General features: G+C 48.3%; 1 pseudogene; it reads left to right on the top strand.

Moving 5' to 3' along the window:
* Positions 1-541: 541 nt before the first annotated feature.
* On the top strand, positions 542-10,142 carry LOC123327087 (annotated as a pseudogene).
* The last annotated feature ends 3,201 nt before the right edge of the window (positions 10,143-13,343 follow it).

Below are 13,343 nucleotides of genomic sequence, written 5' to 3' on the forward strand. Positions count from 1 at the left end.
TGCAGCAGCCTCAGATGCCAGGGGCTTTGTTGGTCCTTTTTGCCGCTTCGCCTGTTTCTGTGGAGTACATCCTTCAGCGGCTTTTAGTTTATTAGTAATCATTTTGTAAGTGACACCCCAAGGAACTTTTTGGGGAGACGAAGTCTACATCGCCGTGCAGACGGACGTCTTATGTTAAGGCTGCGCGAAACATTCGTAATTTTCGGAGTTGAGTCGGCCGGTGTGTGCGGCAAACTGGCGGAACCACACGGTGGAGACGTGACATATCTTGGCGCAGCCATCACGCGAGTTGAATGTATGTCTGTTGCAGGTAAATAGCTAAATACAAATTAGCGATTTCCCGCAGCGGATAGAACAGCTGATAGCGCTGCCAACTTGGCGCAGTGCGTGATCTGCAGAGGGAGGCGTTGCCAGATCATCGCTGCGATCAGTGCTGTGTTGCGACAGTTGGGCGCGCAATTCAAAAATTAAATTTAAAACTAAACCGTTAAAAATTTAATTTTGATACTGGTTCCTGGGGAGCGCACCATTCGCTAAGGGGAAAAGGCGCAAAGTTCGCGAACTGACCGAATATCATAATTCAAAAATTAAATTTAAAACTAAACCGTTAAAAATTTATTTTTGATACTGGTTCCTGGGGAGCGCACCATTCGCTAAGAAAGGGGAAAAGGGGCAAAGTTCGCGAACAGACCGAATATCATCCTTTCACTGTTCTGGCGCCTAAGCAGGGGCTCTGGTGTCCAGTCGAGGCGGATCAAACCTTCAACTGTAAAAGCCAGGGGGAAATCCGTGGCCCACGTGGGAACCCCTTTCTATAGCTGGGGCCTCACCTAGGTAACCGTTGGCCGTAATTAATGGACAGATCAGTGGGGGGCAGTCCCCCTGATCGCAAGGACCCGTTCAGGAGGAGCTCCACACTCTCGAGATCCCCCACTAAAGGAGCCGGTAACCCGACTCAGGGTGATGGAATCTCGGTTCCAGCGGTGGCGAGGGGTGAGCAAGGGGGTGACGAGCACCCGACGGGTAGCTTTGCGTGCCCGACCTACAGAGCGAGCCTAAAAGAAGCCAAGAGCCACCATAATGTACGCCCATATTAGCGTAATACAGCTCAATGTTAATCATTGCGCAACAGCTCAGAGTCTCCTGGCTCAGACTGAGGCGGAGCGCAATGTAGACATCATGCTCCTAAGCGAATCTTACGTCACTGGAACGGGACCATCCTCCATGATCCTAGACGAGTCAGGTAGAGCAGCTATCAAGTGTTGCAGCTCCCTCCAAGTCCAGGAACTGGCTACATCACCGATGCGGGGAATCGCATACGCAAAGATAAAACACATGCATATGTACAGCTGCTATGCTCCGCCTAGCGACACCCCCGACCAGTTCGAGGAGTTCCTGGAGGCGCTTGTGAACCATGCGAGAGGACGAAGCCCAAAGATCATTGCAGGTGATTTTAATGGCTGGGCAGTGGAATGGGGCAGCAGAGTATCCAACCCCAGAGGCCGAGCAGTGATAGACGCCATCGGAATGCTGGTCCTAGTACTGCTGAACGACGGACGGAAGCCGACGTTTAACAACGATAGGGGTACATCATTTATTGACGTTAACTTTGTCAGTGGAGGGCTTGTTGATACCAACAACTGGATGGTCCATGACGTCGTAACGCTGAGCGATCACGCTTTGATTTCCTTTAGCAGAGTAGAAGCGCCGGGCAAGCATGGGACACCAGGAAGATCGATGAGGTCATGCTGGCCTATCAGATCAACTCCCTGGAAATCCCAAATGGGGATGCAGAGGCCAGCCGCCAGGCCTATAAATATGCTGGGCAGACTTTGCGACGCATCCATGCCAAGAAAAAAGAAGGCACAGCGCAAACCACCCGTGTACTGGTACGTACCGTGTACGAGCCAAAGGCTGCACCCACCACGTGGAGCTCATGGAGGCTTTCGGAAGGAATCGCTTAGAATTCAAGCATGGCATAGAGGCTGCCGGGCGTATAAGGAACTGCAGGATAGTGTAGACAGTGATACCTGGGGCCTCGCCCATAAGCTTGTAACCAACAAGCTAAGGAAGAGAACGGCAACCGCATCTTACCCTGGGGTTGTGGCTTAGATTGTATTGGAACTATTCCCCTACAGAAGTAGCCCATGCCCCGGATTTACCATACAAAGCCCCTGGACTAGATGGTATTCCTGGAGCGGTTATTAAAGCAGCGGCGCTGGGTAAACCTGGCATTTTCACGGCCACCTTCCAGCAATGTCTTCTGGAGGGAATCTTCCCAAAGAGTAGCCTGGACGCTCTCTCGTCCGTGTGTGACATCGCCAAGACCGCTCTTGCTGGTGATAGATGGCTTGGGGGCAGGAAGCAATACTGCGCAATAGTGATCCTGGACGTAAAAAACGCCTTCAACACCGCCAGATGATCACGCGAGTTACGCCAGCAAGAAGGCAGCAGTCACAGCCTCTTCGCTGGCTAGACTCATTCCCAACGTCGGTGCCCCTAGATATCCGGCCAGGAAACTGCTGGTGGCTGTAGCAAAGGCTTCGCTGCTATACGCTGCACCAATCTTAAGCATTGCCACTAGCAGGGGTTCATACCTGAAAGGAACGCGCTCGGTGCTACGGTCCATGGCCATCGGGCTCATCAGAGGTTTCAGGACCATATCCGAAGACACGGCGCTAGCACTGTCAGGCCTTCCGCCAATTGATCTGGAGATCAAGGCTCTCAGCCTAATGCGGGGTGGCGCCTCCAGGCTAGGCTAGGGATGCTGGGTGAGTGGCAGAACAGATGGCAAACGTCGCGGCGGGGAAGGTGGTCACACCAGCTCATCCCTGAGTTGACGGTCTGGGCAGAGTGTCAACACAAATGCCTAGACTACCATCTAACCCAGTTCCTCACGGACCATGGCTGCTTTCGGGCCTATATACTCAGGTTCCGCCATGCAGAGTCAACCTAATTTTTGTTCTGCGTCGATCGTGAAGAAACAGCTGAACATGTGCTAATGCACTGTTCCAGGTTTACGGAGGAGAGGGGGCAGCTAAAGTCGCTAGCAGGTACCCCGTTCAGCCCTAGTGGCCTGTTCGCGGCTATGTTGGCGAATAGCGAGGCATGGGAGCTGGGTCACAGCCTTATCATTAATATGATGAAGGGAGTCCGATAAGACGAGATGGCCAACAGAGTGGGTGGCTAAGGGGCTAAGGTCAAACAGTCGTCCCGTGTGGTGGCGGGCGAAGAATACTACCTCAGCGTTCCCGGCTTGTCGTAAAAGTCGACCAAAGGTTGGAAGGAGGAGCCCTCATGGACTACAATGAAGGACTGGAGTGCGACTTGGCCTCACATCCTGCTCACCGAAGTCATACCTTGACTGGCAGTCCCGGTGAGCAAGCAAGGACTGAAGAGCACGCTGAGGTTTTTGTTTTAGTACGTAGGCATAATCCCATTAGAGTTTATGAATCGTGCATGCCACCTACGGACGGTAGGTGATATCTTTAGAAGATTTTAATTTTGTTTTCATTCCTGTAGCTCGGAAGAAAGTCTCCTTTTCCATCTTCCCCTTAGGAATACTGTCATTTGTCTCGCACGTTGTTGCTAGACCAAAACATCTAATATAAAAATCCTTGAGGTTCGGCAATTTACTTTTTAAGACATTCTTCCGGCATGCCATTTTAATTAGGTGGGTGATGTCAGGTCGAATATAGAAGGGTGGCAGATCCGTCCGTTCCTCCGTCAAAAGGCTTTGGAAACATTTTTTTATATACGTCTTATCCGGCACTCATTAAAGCTTAAGCTTAGTCCATTAAACAATGCCAAGGAAAAGTCAGATACAACCTCCAGTGGAAAATGCCCTGATTTTCATATACGTAAATCTGCTTAGCCAAAACTGTATGCTGGCTGTATCATGTTCCGCCGAAAGCATTTGTAAAACTGTAAATATGCTGCCGTCACCCTCCATTACAGTTTGGTATAGAAAAACATAACTTGAGTCGCCGTTGGGTTTCTGAATGAGTAATAACACGCTTCCATGTGCGTCAATAGATTTTTTTTAATGGTTTTTATCCTTGATGCATACGTTTTTATATGGGTTCGTGTGCATATACAGAAAAATTCATCCAGTTCAATGTCAAGAATGCATCCAGCCAATTCACACTCATACTTTTTAAGGTATAATGAAGACTCCGATTATGGTCTTTTGTGATTTCTAGGTGTCTGTTGGTTGTGTGTGTGTTAGTGTTGCTCACTTTGGTATGTAACTTAGTTCTGGGTCGTCATCTTTCATATTGTCGGCGGATTCCTTCCTCCGCATATCTTCCAATTTTAAATCAATTACAAATTTTAAGTCGTCTGGATCCAGTGCATCGTAGTTTTTTATTATGAGGACTCTCCGGTACCGAAATGGATATCAATATGACGCACTGTTCATCGGATTTCACAAGGCAATGTCGCTTTAAAATTGAGCTGCACTCATTGGAATAGCCTTCAATTCTTAGCCAGATATTATCCACTTTGTCGGATAGTTTAGCCTTTTTAAAATTAAATGAACACGGAAGAGGAACTTCGTATATCAACTTGGCTATAGTATCCGTGCAGTTAGGTTGCAGATAACTTTCTGATCTCAATTCAGTTTTTTTATTTTTTTGAGGGGCAATTGATGTCCACACTTCCTGGTCCAAATCTAGGTTAAAATACAAAATGGACAATGGTCCACTTTTTGAAGGTTCGGTGATCTGGAATTCCGGGTCATCATCAGGAAATGTGCTATTTAAAGTTCTATTATTGGCACCACTACACTGGTGGGGCACAACACCTTCCGCAAGCGTTGAGTGCGGCGCGAAATGCACATTGCGTTTGGCTATTTCCGCGCGCACACTAGCCTTGAATTCAACGATGAATTCATCGAAAGACTCGCTCATTTCACTGCCAATTTCGTCGAAGTCCAATTCCTCCAGTTCTGTATGCAGAACATTGAAGGCACTTTGCAGCTCATCAATCTGCTCCAGCCTCACCGTAAGAGTGGGTTCGTCGTATCCGCTTAGCGTCTTACTAGACAGCGACGTTTGTAGCCTCTGCTACCTGCTGAACAGCGCATTGGCTTTGCGCTTTAAAAAGGTCACCCTGTTTTTGTCACCTTCAGCGGGCATAGTAACAAATCGCCTTTGATTCGGTTCAGCGGGAAGATGAGCACAAAATAGATGCCGAAAATGCAAGCGGGGTCAATGCACGTAACGATATATGTAGCAATGTATGTATATATGCAATGCTAGCTCGCTTAAACACAGCCACTATCACCGAAATCTCCACTCACTTGTCCAACCGATTGCGATTTAATGTATTTATATTTATTTATAAACGGGATAAGTGCATTAATTAATGCATGCAAATTAACAAAATCACGTCGGGGTCACCAAATGTTTAGCTATTGAGCTTTTTCAATAGCTGTTGCGAATAATAAAAAACCGAAGAAAGTTTGTTTTTATTACGACACTGTTTATTTTTCGAATTGTTTAAGACAGCTAAGGCCTAAGCTAAGCCTTTTCCGAAACACGACGAATTGGCAATTGGCGGGGCAGACAGCCGAAATGCAGCGCCCAAGCTTAACGTAGGTATATAAAAAAAAGCTGTGCGAGAACAGCGGTTTGCACTATGGGCATCGCAACTGCTACCACTAACTAATTCGGCTTACAATATTAAAGAATATAATTTAGTCTACTGCACAGTATTTTCGGATGCATGACCCAACATTGAGCTCTTTAAGACTGTTCTTGAAAGAAAGATACTCCTTAATACGGAGATAAGGGTAGCAGAAGACATAAATGACGCCATAAACATCTTTATCAAAAACATCAAGGACTCGGCTGCTGAATCAACTCCCTCCCCAAGAATACCTGACAACCTCAGAAGAATGCATGGACAAGCTAACAGAAATAGTCACACCCTCACACTAGACGAAAACACAAGCAGATTGTTGGAAGAAAAACGGATACTAAGTAGAGTTTTTAAAGCTACTAGAATGGACGAGGACAAAGCTAAACTAAAAGCAGCTGAAAATCGATTAGAAAAGCGGTAAAAATCTTGAGAAAGAAGAGAATTAATAAACAAATTGAAGGAATAGACACGAAGAACCCGGACAGAATGAGGAAAATGTGGAGACTGCTAGATGAAGGAAAAAAAACAAATCAACCGAATTTTCCCCTCAAATTGGAAACCAAAGGAGGCCCCAAATGGACGAAAACGATAAAGGAGACAACAGAAGCTTTTGTTTCCGACTTGGAAGGAAGATTTAAGCCAAATAATAATGTACCTGATTACCACATAGATATAGTTAATTCTGGACTAAGAACAATTAAGGAAAGCATGTTAACAGAAAGATACAATGTAACCAAAAACCCGCATTACCAACCTATTACGCTAAAGGAATTAAATGACGAAAAAAAAAAACTTAAAGAATAGTAAAGCACCGGGAAAAGACCTTCAAACAAACCAGCTTATAAAAACCCTACCGACTAAAGCTACTCTGTACCTTATCCTAATTTACAACTCAATACTTAGAATTGGATACTACCCAGACGCCTGGAAACATGCCCAAGTGAAGATGATCTTGAAACCAGGGAAAAGTGTAAACGACCCGAAGTCATACAGACCGATAAGTCTACTCTCGGGCCTCTCTAAAATGTTTGAAAGACTACTCCTAAAAAAACTTTTTAGGGTAGATCTATCGCGCATCCCTTAGCAACTAGTCAAGATTTCAGCAGGTCTACTTGACCAGTCTTGTCACGCATCACTGCAAACACCCATTTCGATCCGATAGCTTTCTTACCCTTTGAGAGATCCACCAACGTCCAGGTGCATCATCGTCTTGTTCATTAGAAAAGTTCGGGACAATTTCGTCAAACACGTCAACTCGAACGCCTTTCACCTTCTCAAGTTGAACGTTAGAAGTACCTGAATCTTGTTCGATCCGAGCACATCATGGTCATTCTCATATAAAATGACCTTGCGAGGATTATACAAACGATAAGCTTTCGAAATTTTAGAGTATCCCACCAAAACATGCTCCAGGCCTCTTGGATCGAATTTCTTTTTCTGGCTTTTGTCCAATATGAAAAATGTTTGAAAGACTACTCCTAAAAAAACTTTTTAGGGTAGATCTATCGCGCATCCCTTAGCAACTAGTCGAGATTTCACAGTCATTCCGATTGATTCTGGCATAGAAATTAAGGGTCTTCTTGCTAATCCTCCTTCCAATTGGTTGCTTATATCCATCCAAACTTTATCGCTTCTTGGCTTAAGAGTTCCAGTCCCGGTAAAAATATTCGAACTGCTAAAGATGGCGTGGCCATCGACATGGGGTTTGGCCGACATCCTGAAAGTAATACTTATTCTTTTTATGCAGTTATGAAAAAATAAACAATTTTGCACTGATTTAGACGTTTTGCACTGTTGTTTGATACTTTGATTTCTTATACGGGTTGCCACAGAGTATCCTGTTTTGGGAATAGCTCCTCCACGATGTTTTATAATAGAACTGGGTCCTGTGGAATACCTCCTTCACCGGCTTTCAGTTTATTAGTAACCATTTTGTAGACAATACCCCAAGGATCTTTGGAGTTCCCGCTTATTAAGCACGTCCTTTTGCTGCGCTGAGCGATTTTCGACATATACGAGTCCGGTCAGTCGTAAACTGCTACAAAACCTGCAAATCCACACTGGGGTTTGTGCGCGGTTCTGAGCGTCACAGTGTCGTTTCGGAATTCACGAGTGATCCAGTAAATTGGCAATTATTCAGATCAGCTGCATCAGATAAGACAGCTGATAGCACTGCCAACCTTTCGCAGTGGACTAGGTGGTAAGTCTGGCGTTGCATGATCAGCGGTGCAATCCTCATTCGGCCGCGCGCTCGTTGGGCGCGAAATTCGAATTCAAATTCAAGTTTGAATTAATTAATTTGAACTAAAATTTGAAATCTAAATCAAGAACTGCGATTAGTTCTAATTCCCACGGAGCGCTTGTGACCAACAAGCCATAGTCCCCCTATTATATCAGATGGACAGAACAGGGGGGGCAGTGCCCCCGACCCGTTCAGGAGGAGTGGTAGGTTATCGAGGTCCCCTATAAGAGGAGTCGGAACCTCAATCCAGGGAGCGGGAGGTGAGCAAGCAGGCCCCCCGCCGCCGAAAACTAGCGACTGCAGTGCAGCTGTGGATGTGGAGACTCTGGCCCCTTCAGCCTTCACGACTGCTACAAGCCAGAAGACGATGGACTTCATTAGCTCCACAATGAGGACCTGCAAGGCATCCTTGTCATGATGAAAGCCAAGATCACCGCCATTCCTCGTTCGAGACTAGGCGCCACGTAACCAGTGAGGACAGGGGCGTGCTATTGGACCTATCGGCGTTCAATAACAGAGCAATTGAGCTACAGGAGGGTATCAACAATAAGCCCCCGCCAAGGTGTACTGCCACACAGACTGAGGCAGGAAAAACTAAGCGCAGCCTGGTGGCGCCACCCAGACAGGCATTAAAAAAAGTGCAGGTCTGAAATACCCTGGGGTTCTAATAGACCGAAGGCTCTCGTTCAAGGCTCACGCAATGTAGGCCAACAAAAAAGTGGCAATGACAGCAGAAGCCTTGGCGAGAATCATGCCCAACGTGGGAGGACTCAAATTGTCGGCTAGGATACTGTTAGTGGCGGTTTCAAAGGCAACGCTGCCCCTATCTGGAGCTGCGTTACCACCAAAAAAAACCTATCTAGATAGTGCCCGCGCAGTATCACGGACAATGACTCTCAGGCTAATCAGAGGCTTTAGAACCATATCGGACGACGCAGCGCACGCTCTGTCAGGCATTACACCCATTGACCTGGACAAAAAGGGCAAATACCTAGCGAGTGAGGAGCATACCCAGTTAGAGATCAGAGAGTGGATTCGAGGAGTATGGCAGACCAGGTGGAAAGAGTCGCAACGGGGACGCTGGACGTACAAACTTATCCCGGAACTAACGGAGTGGGCTGATTGCGAGCACAAAACGGTGGACTACCACATGACCCAGTTCCTCACGGACCATGGCTGTTTCCGAGGGTACCTATTTAGGTTCCGCCACGTGAATACAGCCCAGTGCCTCTACTGCACAGACGCAGTGGAAACCGCAAAGCACATCCTACTGCACTGCTCCAGGTTCGTCGAGGAGAGGGCGCAACTCGTGGCGCTCGCTGGGTCACCTCTCAGCCCGAGAGGCCGGGTTGCCGCTATGATGGCGGAAAACCCAAAACCCAAAATCGCTTGGGACGGGGCTCACGTGATCATCGTCACCATGATGAAGCGTGTCCGTAAGGACGAGTTGGCCAATCGGAGCCAATCGGAACTTTAGATAAGGAGTACTCCCGTATGTTGGCGGGGCAAGAACTCTACGACTGTACGCTCAGTTGGTCGTAAAAAGGCGCTGCTGCTCCATCGCAAAAGAAGATGGAGTGCGACTTGGCATCACATCCTGCTCACTGATGAAATTCCTTGACTGGCAGTCCCGGTGAGCTTGACAAGGACAGGAGAGAGAGCGGAGGTTTTTGTTTAGTACGTAGGCATAATCCCTCAGCTGAGGGTTATGAATCGTGCATGCCATCCAAGGACGTTAGATGGTATCTTTAGAAGATTTAATTTTCCTGCCGTATATAATAAAAAAAAAAAAAAACCCCAAGGATTTTCGGCTACACTCGCCAGCAACTCTTTAAAATCATTTGGCTTATCAGTAGATATTCTCAGCTCCGCACGAATGCATTCGCTAAGAAAGGGGAATAGGCGCAAAGTACGCGAACTGACCGAATATCGCAATTCAAAAATTAAATTTAAAACTAAACCGTTAAAAATTTAATTTTGATATTAGTTCCTGGGGAGCGCACCATTCGCTAAGAAAGGGGAAAAGGGGCAAAGTTCGCGAACAGACCGAATATCATCCTTTCACTGTTCTGGTGCCTAAGCAGGGGCTCTGGTGTCCAGTCGAGGCGGATCAAACCTTCAACTGTAAAAGCCAGGGGGAAATCCGTGGCCCACGTGGGAACCCCTTTCTATAGCTGGGGCCTCACCTAGGTAACCGTTGGCCGTAATTAATGGACAGATCAGTGGGGGGCAGTCCCCCTGATCGCAAGGACCCGTTCAGGAGGAGCTCCACACTCTCGAGATCCCCCACTAAAGGAGCCGGTAACCCGACTCAGGGTGATGGAATCTCGGTTTCAGCGGTGGCGAGGGGTGAGCAAGGGGGTGACGAGCACCCGACGGGTAGCTTTGCGTGCCCGACCTACAGAGCGAGCCTAAAAGAAGCCAAGAGCCACCATAATGTACGCCCATATAAGCGTAATACAGCTCAATGTTAATCATTGCGCAGCAGCTCAGAGTCTCCTGGCTCAGACTGCGGCGGAGCGCAATGTAGACATCATGCTCCTAAGCGAATCTTACGTCACTGGAACGGGACCATCCTCCATGATCCTAGACGAGTCAGGTAGAGTCAGTTGAGGGTTTGTTGATACCAACAACTGTATGGTCCATGACGTCGTAACGCTGAGCGACCACGCTTTGATTTCCTTCATTCTCTCCCCGAAGTGCCCGCCCTGGAGACGGCAGAGTAGACCCGCCGGGCAAGCATGGGACACCAGGAAGATCGATGAGGCCATGCTGGCCTATCAAATCAAATCCCTGGAAATCCCAAATGCAGAGAGTATGGCGGCTGGGCAGACTTTGCGACGCATCCATGCCAAGAAAAAAGAAGGCACAGCGCAAACCACCCGTGTACTGGTACGTACCGTGTACGAGCCAAAGGCTGCACCCACCACGCGGCGCTCATGGAGGCTTTCGGAAGGAAACGCTTAGAATTCAAGCATAGCATAGAGGCTGCCGGGCGTATAAGGAACTGCAGGATAGTGTAGACAGTGATGCCTGGCGCCTCGCCTATAAGCTTGTAACCAACAAGCTAAGGAAGAGAACGGCAACCCCATCTGACCCTGGGGTCCTGGCTAAGATTGTAGGGGAACTATTCCCCTACAGAAGTAGCCCCTGCCCCGGATTTACCCTACAAAGCCCCTGGACTAGATGGTATTCCTGGAGCGGTTATTAAAGCAGCGGCGCTGGGTAAACCTGGCATCTTCACGGCCACTTTCCAGCAATGTCTTCTGGAGGGGATCTTCCCAACAAGGTGAAAAAGCCAGAAGCTAATGCTGTTGCCGATAGGCAAGGGTCCAGCACACGCTGCAAACAGCTACCGCCCCCTATGCCTACTGGATATAGTTGGAAAACTGTTTGAACGTATCCTGTATACTCGAATAGAGGCTATCACCGAGAGCACCCACGGCCTAGGAAGCCAGCAATATGGCTTCCGGAAAGGAAAGAGTACCCTGGACGCTCTCTCGGCCGTGTGTGACATGATAGATGGCTTGGGGGCAGGAAGGAATACTGCGCAATAGTGACCCTGGACGTAAAGAACTCCTTCAACACCGCCAGATGGCGGAGCCATGAACCGTATGGGGATCCCGGAGTATCTGAGGATAGTCGTTGGCAGCTACTTTAGGGACCGGGTCTTATGGTATGGAAGCCAGCCCAAAAAGATACCGTGTTTCGGCAGGTGTTCCCCAAGGATCGGTACGTGGACCAATCCTGTGGAACATCATGTACGATGGGATCTTGGGCATCAACAGGCCCATGCGAGTAGAGCTGCACTGTTTCGCTGTGGCAACTATAGCAGTCGCCAAAGCAATCGCAGGGTTGCAAGATATGTAAATGTAACACTACGATTGGTGCTGCCATCCTCTGGCTCGAGAAAGCCGGGCTAGCAATAGCGGCCCACAAGACTGAGACAGTCCTTTTAAGCAGCAGGAAGAAGGTGGAGAATATGCTAGTGTCCGTCAATGGCACACAGGTGACCTAACAAGAGTCCCTACAGCATCTGGGTGTAATGATAGCACACAGACTATCGTTCAAGGATCACGCGAGTTACGCCAGCAAGAAGGCAGCAGTCACAGCCTCTTCGCTGGCTAGACTCCTTCCCAACGTCGGTGCCCCTAGATATCCGGCCAGGAAACTGCCGGTGTCTGTAGCAAAGGCTTCGCTGCTATACGCTGCACCAATCTTAAGCATTGCCACTAGCAGGGGTTCATACCTGAAAGGAACGCGCTCGGTGCTACGGTCCATGGCCATCGGGCTCATCAGAGGTTTCAGGACCATATCCGAAGACACGGCGCTAGCACTGTCAGGCCTTCCGCCAATTGATCTGGAGATCAAGGCTCTCAGCCTAATGCGGGGTGGCGCCTCCAGGCTAGGCTAGGGATGCTGGGTGAGTGGCAGAACAGATGGCAAACGTCGCGGCGGGGAAGGTGGTCACACCAGCTCATCCCTGAGTTGACGGTCTGGGCAGAGTGTCAACACAAATGCCTAGACTACCATCTAACCCAGTTCCTCACGGACCATGGCTGCTTTCGGGCCTATATACTCAGGTTCCGCCATGCAGAGTCAACCTAATTTTTGTTCTGCGTCGATCGTGAAGAAACAGCTGAACATGTGCTAATGCACTGTTCCAGGTTTACGGAGGAGAGGGGGCAGCTAAAGTCGCTAGCAGGTACCCCGTTCAGCCCTAGTGGCCTGTTCGCGGCTATGTTGGCGAATAGCGAGGCATGGGAGCTGGGTCACAGCCTTATCATTAATATGATGAAGGGAGTCCGATAAGACGAGATGGCCAACAGAGTGGGTGGCTAAGGGGCTAAGGTCAAACAGTCGTCCCGTGTGGTGGCGGGCGAAGAATACTACCTCAGCGTTCCCGGCTTGTCGTAAAAGTCGACCAAAGGTTGGAAGGAGGAGCCCTCATGGACTACAATGAAGGACTGGAGTGCGACTTGGCCTCACATCCTGCTCACCGAAGTCATACCTTGACTGGCAGTCCCGGTGAGCAAGCAAGGACTGAAGAGCACGCTGAGGTTTTTGTTTTAGTACGTAGGCATAATCCCATTAGAGTTTATGAATCGTGCATGCCACCTACGGACGGTAGGTGATATCTTTAGAAGATTTTAATTTTGTTTTCATTCCTGTAGCTCGGAAGAAAGTCTCCTTTTCCATCTTCCCCTTAGGAATACTGTCATTTGTCTCGCACGTTGTTGCTAGACCAAAACATCTAATATAAAAATCCTTGAGGTTCGGCAATTTACTTTTTAAGACATTCTTCCGGCATGCCATTTTAATTAGGTGGGTGATGTCAGGTCGAATATAGAAGGGTGGCAGATCCGTCCGTTCCTCCGTCAAAAGGCTTTGGAAACATTTTTTTATATACGTCTTATCCGGCACTCATTAAAGCTTAAGCTTAGTCCATTAAACAATG

Source organism: Drosophila simulans, chromosome 2R (genome assembly GCF_016746395.2).
Source record: "Drosophila simulans strain w501 chromosome 2R, Prin_Dsim_3.1, whole genome shotgun sequence".
In the NCBI taxonomy this organism is placed as follows: domain Eukaryota; kingdom Metazoa; phylum Arthropoda; class Insecta; order Diptera; family Drosophilidae; genus Drosophila; species Drosophila simulans.